General features: G+C 48.2%; 1 protein-coding gene across 3 annotated transcripts in view; it reads left to right on the top strand.

The window, feature by feature from the left end:
* Positions 1–5,976: 5,976 nt before the first annotated feature.
* SUB1 (SUB1 homolog, transcriptional regulator) overlaps positions 5,977–8,190 on the top strand; it is a 25,377-nt gene continuing 23,163 nt past the window's right edge. Inside the window, exons 1-2 of one of the 3 annotated variants that reach the window (XM_019517995.1) lie at positions 6,055–6,077; positions 7,158–7,163. The gene's annotated coding sequence lies outside the window, so the exon portion shown is untranslated. Of the gene's footprint in view, positions 6,078–7,157; positions 7,164–8,190 lie in introns of all 3 variants that reach the window. The other 2 variants (XM_019517994.1, XM_019517996.1) reach the window with 2 other exon arrangements.

The following is an 8,190-nucleotide window of genomic DNA, read 5'->3' as shown; positions in this document are numbered from 1 at the left end:
TCTGCCCCTGGCTGCCTGTCATGCGGCCCTCAATGGCTTGCCAAAACTCAGTAAGCGGCCCTCCACCCAAAATAATTGCCCACCCCTGCTCTATGGCATACTAAATCTACCTGATTCCTGACATTCTTCCTTCACAGCTAATACTTCCCTTTTGATTGGTCTTGATTAATCAAGCTCCAATGCTTCTGGTAATTGTTTTTCCCCTACCCTTGGGAATTTCTTCCTTCTCCAATTTCACAGCCCTTTCTACTGTTTTTCATCATTGCTGTGCCTGCTTCTTTCCTCTGACCTGACAGAGAATGCCTTGCATTCAAAAGCTTTTCTAACTTCATCCCAGCCATGTAGTTGGTCCAATAAAATATATCATCCACAAAAATCCTTGCCTCTTGTATATGCTACTGCTTTCTAATATAGAATCTATTCATGTTAAGAAAATGCTTGTCTTCTTTAGATAAAAAAAAAGATTTCTCTACATTTTTTAAATAGTGTCCTTCCCAAGAATTCTGTTAGAAAGTCGTCATTCACTCTATCCTTTCTGAAGTTATCCTCACTTTGGTGTGACGGTGATGAAATAAATATTCTCCTGGTCTAGCTTAATGCTAAATCTTCTTGAAAATGGGGAGGTGAAGTAATTGATGTGACCTTGCTTTTTGGTGCTTTAGTCCATGTTTTTGTCAGTTAGAGCTTCAACAGTTTGTTCATGACCCAGCATCTCATAAATAGCTACTTCAATAAACAATTTATTGGGAAGTGAACTTGAGGCTGCTTTTGTTCCTCTTTCTGATCACCTTTTGCTGAACTTTTTGTAAAAATATACTACTGTTGCAATAGTAACCTGGTGCAACTCCATTAGTAATAATGGTGGAAGCACATGGTCAGGTAGCCTTAGCAACATGGGTGTCTTAACCATAATCAGGGTGTTTATACAAGTGCTCTGAGTGTGTGGGGGGTATGTTTTAATAAGAGCAATTCCAAGAGCCCCTCTAATTAAAGTGCTGAGACCATTTCATGTATCAACATCCCCATGCTTTAAAATGGTGTTGGGGGTGCTTTATCTAAAGCTCATCAAATGAGCTTTAGATAAAGTGCCCCTGCTGCCATTTTGAAGCGCAGGGATGCTGTTACATGAGTTGCTGGAGGCTGCTGGAGTGTGGTAATTATCACGCTCCAACAGACTTGATTAACGGAGTCTGCTCTGACACACTGTAATCATAGCGTGTCAGAGCAGCCTCACTGCTCGTGTATTGGAGACCTTAGCTTGCATTGATTTTGGTGAGAACCATGGACGATGCGTGGGGGTGCATGTGCACCCCCTGAGCTTGGTGGTGCACCCCCTGCAAAAAGTGCTGCTGATGCTGCTGGCGGCGCCTGTGGGCAGTTGCTGCTCGCCACCCCCCCTGCCACCGCCACCGGCGTCTTTGGGTGGTCCCCGATCACCACTGGCTGCTGCCTCTGCTGCTGGTGGCGTCTGCGGGTGGTTGCCAACACTGCTGCCTGTGGGTGGTCACCATGCCCCCCTCCAGCCTGTGGGGGCAAGTGGTGTTCATGGTGAGAACAGTGGTAGTCAGTTTAACTCCGTATTGATGATGCGGGGGGTTGGACTAGATGGTCATTAAGTCCCTTCCAACCCTAATTTTCTAATTCTATAATGCAATGACAGTGAGCATTTTTTAAGAAAAGTTTGTTGTAGGTTGAAACCAGGCCCTTAGCATACTCTGATTAAGACAGCTTGGAGCAAGCCAGCTCCACAGCATGGAGCTAATCGTGGTCCAGAATATTACCATAGCCTAGGTTCACATTTGAAGTGGTAATGTTAGGAGACCCTCTCTTCCCTCATTGAGTATGTGCAACATAGGATCCTTTCTTTTCCTTTCTCTAGGAAAAGAAAGGAAAGTGTTTGGCTTATTTCAGCATTTAGGTTGTACCTTATTTGATGGCTGAGGTGACTGCACTTTTCTCTTCCTGATATATTATGCAGAGTACTTAGTGGAGGTATGTTGGTCCCTTTGAGCAGTGGCTCCTGGTGTAATTCTAATAAGATGAATGAAGCAGTCTATTCCTCTTGAGCTGTTGTTGCAGCCTCACTGTTGATAACTTCAGGCATCAGTGCACTCATCAAAGTGAGGTCATGTTTCCAGTCTTTTTTTACAGCTTGTTTTGCTAGAAATGTATATTTTTAATATGAAAGCTAGAATTCTCATTTAATCACATGACTCAGATGCTAAGGCCCTAGACACAGGTTTGTAACCAGTATGCATTAATTTGGCCCAACCACCTATGAAAACACATACTCATCTAGGGACCATGACATACAAGCAGCTGACAAGGTATGCATATGCCCTACAGAATCTTTCAGCAAGGAAATGAAACATGCTCATTAAAGTTAAGCAAAATAACTGGTTTATTTTCTGTTTGGAGTCTTGGGCCTTTTCTACATGACAAGGTTTTGCTGGCATAGCTGTCTTGACTACAGGATGTAAAAAGACCACATCCTGTAGTGTAGATGAAAGCTGTGTCAGCAAAACCCTGGGTGTGTACACAGCCCTGCAGAGGAAGGTTTTTGCCGTTGAGCTGGTGTAAGTCTGGTAGCACAAAAACTCCTTCTGCCAGCAGAAGTGTGTATACACCAGGGTGTTCTGTCACTGTAGTTAAAGCAACAGCAGCCCTAGGTGCAAACTAAGTTTACCATAGCAAGGATGGGAAACTAGGTGATGGAGGGAGGCTAAGGCCAAGTTTACCCTGTCAGGTTTTAACTCTACTGTAGTTCTGCTGGTAGACTTCACATGACAGCAATGATGACAGCCACGATGAGGAAGAAGATGGAGGCAGTGAAAAAGAATAAAGGATGAGCAATGAGGACAACAGAGAAAATGATGATAGCAGTGATGATGAAGAGAGCAACGCAGGCTAAAAACTAGGGAGAACAGAAGGGTGAGGGAGGTGGAGAGATGGAAAGGGAGCAGGAGGTAGGAGCAGAGGCAGGCCAGCATGACTATTGGAGATATGGACAGGTGCGTGGGTGTGATTATTGTAATGGGAATTTGATGCTGTAATGGTGTGTATGTGTGAGGGCCTGTCAAGTGAACTGGACCATTCTTCACAAGACAGGGAGGTGAAAGCAGAGGAGTGATTGTGTACATATATATGTATAAGTATATAAATACATTTTTGCAAAAAAACCCAAACAAATGTCACATGCATTCATACTCAATGCTTCTTTGTCATGGCAGAAACTTCTTTTTTGTCAACCAAATGAAACCATCTCTGTCAAGCTAAGTAAAGCTTCTGCCACATATTGGCAGCTGACAGAAGGCACATATAGACACTCTTGTATCTGCTGCTGGGCACCAGTCCTTTCAGCAGCTATTGCTTCCCAGGATGTACTTGGTACTCTGGTATAATTGCAGTGGTATTGGGATGCAGGAGTGCTCTGAGTGCAGCTGCTGTTTGCTACTACAAGTGAGTGTAGACAAGGCTGTGTAGGTTGTAGCCGTGTTGGTCTAACGACATAGGCAGAAAAGATTCTTTGGGTAAATCTGATATTTTTAATTAGACCAACTCAAATAGATGGAAAAATTCTTCTTAGCAAGCTTTCGGGTTTAAATACCCTTCATCAGGCTAAGGAAGCATTTGCAGTTGCTGTGTGCTCTTCCTGGATGGAATGAATAGTAAGGAAGCCAGAGGCTGGGCTGCATGCAAGAAAGGCAGTCAGTGAAGATGTAAATTGAGGAATCAGTGGATGAGAGGACGGGGGTGGGGAGGGGGGTGGGAAGAGGCAAGGAATGAATGTAGTTTGGTAAATAGTGGAGAGATACCTGGGAAGTCAGATGTAAGGAAGGTTATAATGTGTCATAAATCCATTGTCTTAATTTAGTCCATGATTTTTTGTGTCCAGGAGGTTGATGAAGTGCAGTTCATAGGCTCATCTGTGAAAGGTGTTTTGTAAATTCACTTTGAGGATTAGAATGAAATTGGAAAGACAGTGGTTTTCTTGTGAGAAATGTGCCCCCACCGGTTATTGGGTATTCTTGTCTTTAATAGATTTCTAGCGTGCGTTCATTCTGGTGCACTGTTGTTGTTTGGTCTCTCCTATGTATTTTCCATCAGGGCATTTGGTGCATTGGATGAGACATATATTACATTTCTAGAGGTGCAGCTGTAGACAAGTCCAGTATTGTCAGTGGCTGAAACCAGTGAAGGACCCTAATATATGAAGTTTGCTAAGCATCCAAGAGTCATGTTAGTACAAGAGAAGTACTCAGTACAGGGTGAGCAGCTTGAGGATTCTTGGGCATTCTCTGAAAATTGCTGCCACACTAGCATTTAATCAGGATGGACACAACCAGCTTATGTAATAAAGTGGTGTTTAGACTATGTCATGATAGAGAGTAGGGGTAGGCAACCTTTTCTGACTGTGGGTCAGAATAACCCATCACAGGTTGGAGGTGAGCAGGTGGATAGGTGCCAAGATCCTGGCACCACTGCTGCTTGTCTCCCCACTGGCTCCAGGAAAATGTCCCCAGCCAGTGCTTCTCCTCATGGTAGCATGGAAAGAGCATCTGCAGAAGGTGTCCTATGTTGCCAGATACTACTGAAGCCCCATCTGTGGGCCAGAGCCAAAGGTTCTGCAGACCAGAACTGGCAGGTGGGCTGTAGGCTGCCCACCCCTGATTTAGAGGTTTTCTGATAAAGAATTTACAATCTGAGCAGAAGGACTGGGGAAGAAAAACAAGACTTGACCATGGGCTGGTAATTTTTCCCCACAGTTCTGAGTTATAAAGACTGCTATAATTTTTCTGTGGATGTAGAAGCTGCTAAATAACTGACTTAGCTTAACCTCAGTAATTATTAACCCAGAGACTGACTTAGCTCCCCAGTTATACCTTCTTTCTCAAGAATGTGCGCCAGCAGGGTAATGTACTTATGTCAACTATTGCAATTTTTATCACAGGTCTCCCAATATATTTCTCAAAGCACACGGTCCTGAAGTCAAGTGACTCAAGTCCAACTTTTCTAGAAAATTAAAAAAACCCTACATGCTTGTAAAGGAAAGCTTGAAAACGTGTGCGTAACTTAGAGGCTCAAAAAGCAAAGGAAGAGATTTTTAATATTATTTTTAAGCTGATATTTTGAATGTTTAGGACTAACAATATTGGGATTCACCAACAGATAATACGCATCTGATTCTTTCAGATCAAAAGAAGGTCGGGGGAGGGCACAGACAGAAGAATGCTTTGGAGGACAGCCGGGAGCGCTGGAACACGTCCCCATGCAGCGCGGGCAGGTCTTGGACATAGAGAGCTACACAAACAGGCAAGAGAGCAGAGGGTGAATGTAGTGTTTATGCAAAATGACACCGCTGGACAAATGATGGTCTCTGGCTCCAGAGCTGGCAGCAATACTGCATAAGGCTCTACCCGTTCTCAAACACTAGATGTATCATCATTCAGAACCAACCCTCAGGAGATTAACCAGAGGACTGTTCAGTAGCTACCGCAGTGGAGGCCAACCTCCAACCTTTCCGCCAAAACACTAATGCTTGCACCCCTCCCCCCAGTGCCACTGCTCCCCTCCTCCTGCTTTGCTTCCTACTCCCTGCCTGTCTGCTGCTCTGCCTTGTGCCCTATGCTCCCTGCCCGATCTCTTGCTCTGCTTTCTGCTCTATCCTGTGCTCCCTCCCCAGTCAGCCACTCTATTTTCTGCTCCTTGCCGGATCTGCTGGTCTGCTATCTGCTCCCTCCCGTGCGTCCTGCGCTATCCACTGCTCTGCTTTCTGCTCCCTTTCCAATCTGCTTTGGGCCCTGAGGCTGCCCATGCCACTTGTGCCTCAGCCCAGCTACCAGCGCTCCCCGAGTCCTACGCTCAGCCCGCGGCAGGTCCCGCCCCACGACCCCCACTCCCGGCCTCGAGCCACAAAACCCCAACCCGCAGCGCGCAGGCTCTAGGGCCCCCTTAAGCCCCTCCCCCCACGTGGTGCGAGGCGGAGGAGCAGGCAGGGCCCGGCCGGAGACGTCATTTCCGCCTGTGTAGCGGTGGGGAGCGTAGCTGTGCGCGGAGCGGGACAGGACGGGACGTGAGTGCTGGGGGTCCGCGCCCGCAGCCGGGCTGGGGGGCGGGTGCCGCCATCTTATCTCCCCGCCACGGGCTGGCGGCGTGGGGCGGTGGCAGGTTCCGCGCTCGGGCCTCGCGTCACCCTGCGCTCAGGGGCGCACGGCTCCGCGTTGCCGCGGGCCGGGCTGGGGCGGAGCGGAGCGGGAGGAGGAGCCGCAGCCGCAGCCGCGGGGAGCTGCCATGTTGGGGGGCCAAAGAAAGAACCTCGGAGCGAGGGAGAAAATGGCGGCTGGGACCCGCCCGCCCAGACCCCCGCGTCCCCGGGGCCCGGCCTGGCCCGCCCTGGCCCTTCCCGGGTGGGTGTGGGGGGCACAGCGGCGCCTGGAGCCTCTTCCCCAGGGGCTGGCTGCGCCCTCCCTCGGCTCCTGTCCCAGGGTTGCCCCTTCCCTCCCCGGGCCCTGGGGGCTCAGCTCCCTGTGTTTCTCCCTCCTCCCAGTCCTGTGGCGGCCCCTGCCTGGCCTTTCCCCTTCCTCCCGGGCAGGTGGGTTCCCACCCCCAGTGTTCAAGCATCACTTGTCTTGGTCTTTGCCCAGCCCTGTGGTGGAAACAGGAAAAGGCTGGGACTGTTGAGGACCCAAGTGCCCCTTCCCTTTCCCTCCTGCAGGCCTCACCCAAGTGTCCCTCTCCCTCCCTCTGTCCTTTAGGTTCCCTTGCTTTGCCCTGGTCCTGAGCCCTATCCTGTGTCCTACTCTGGGTCTCCTTCCACCCTTGTCACCCTGACCCATTTTCTTCCCCAGGGTAATCCTCTTCCCGCTACTTGAAACAAGCTGGTGTCAAAGGTTCAGCCCCCACTGTAAATCGCTCCTTTCCTAGGAGCTTCCCTCCCTCCCCCACTTTTGAGAGAGGCAAACAAGGCACGAGGAGGCAGAGAACTGGTCGTTATCAGGCCAGATGTTCATGGGCTGGACGTAACCGTACGTCTTGTAGAGCAGATGGGAGGGTAGGCGCATATCTACCGTTGTTCATTCAAACAGACGAGGGTGCGCTTAATGAAATTTGGTCCTTAAAAGTCTGCCCTGAGTTTGCCTGACAAATTTGTTGCCAAGCGAGGGGTACAAAACACAATATTAATTGAACATATTTGCTTGAATAGAAGACATCTTCAATTATAAGGCAATGCCCCGGTGAGTAGATTCAGTATCTGAAAAACATGTACACTTGTTGTAATTTTTCAGATATTGAATCTAATTGTTGGAAGATTTCCTTGAATTTGTCCTCTTCCCACTGCTATAGCAGGGAAAATAAATCAAGGGGCGGGGGTGAGGAGGGGGAGATCAGATGATTCTTTATTCTCTGCTTCTCCCCAGCTTTTTCCCCCGGCAGCCCCTTCTCCCTCCCCTTACTATCAGACCCTGGCTGTAGCAATTTGCAGGCAGTACCCATAGACTTAGTTTGTCCAGGATTGATGCATGTTACTTTTTGAAATGGCTGCACGTTTCAGAATAGGTTTCATAAACACAGTTTTGAGCAGCACTGTGTGGGTATACCACTGGGCAAGCTTTCTCTTTTGGAGACCCATCTGTCTGGGAGTTCAGACACTCCTCAAGTGCGCCCAAATCCATGGTACTTGCCTTGCATGCACACCCTGAGCCCAAAGGTTTTGACGTTCAGGTACGTAGTCATACTTGCTCCTAACCAAACGGACAGTGGAACAAGGCCAAAGGAGAAAGCACAGGTACAGTCAAGTCAGTTGCACAATCACATTTCTCACAGTTAGGAAAGTTGGAGGGAAAATGTTTCGTGTTCCAATCCAAATAGGCCAAAACAAGTCCAAATCTGTGAGTCAGTCAAGAACTATAAGTGGCCCTACTACCAGCAAACATTCTCCACCCCACCTGGGGCTTCAGATGTTTCCAAATGCTTTGGCAGGCGTGGGGTTCAGCTGCCCCTGAGTTTCACTTGCCTTCAGCCATAAGGTCCTAGCAGCAAGCTAGGAAGGAGTTTCCCCTTCTCATAAAGAGGGCATAAAGCCAAGATCTTCCCTTAGGAAGTGGAAGGTTAACTATGCATTACCTCTAGCAGGTACTGTCCCATGCCAGGAGAGTGGTTTTCCCCAACCTTTTTTTTTTTTTTTTTTTT

This window comes from Gavialis gangeticus, unplaced genomic scaffold, assembly GCF_001723915.1.
Source record: "Gavialis gangeticus isolate Ggan-Ray unplaced genomic scaffold, GavGan_comp1, whole genome shotgun sequence".
Lineage (NCBI taxonomy): Eukaryota > Metazoa > Chordata > Crocodylia > Gavialidae > Gavialis > Gavialis gangeticus.
The sequence above is the reverse complement of the archived record's forward strand: the minus strand, read 5'-3'. Positions and strand labels throughout refer to the sequence as shown.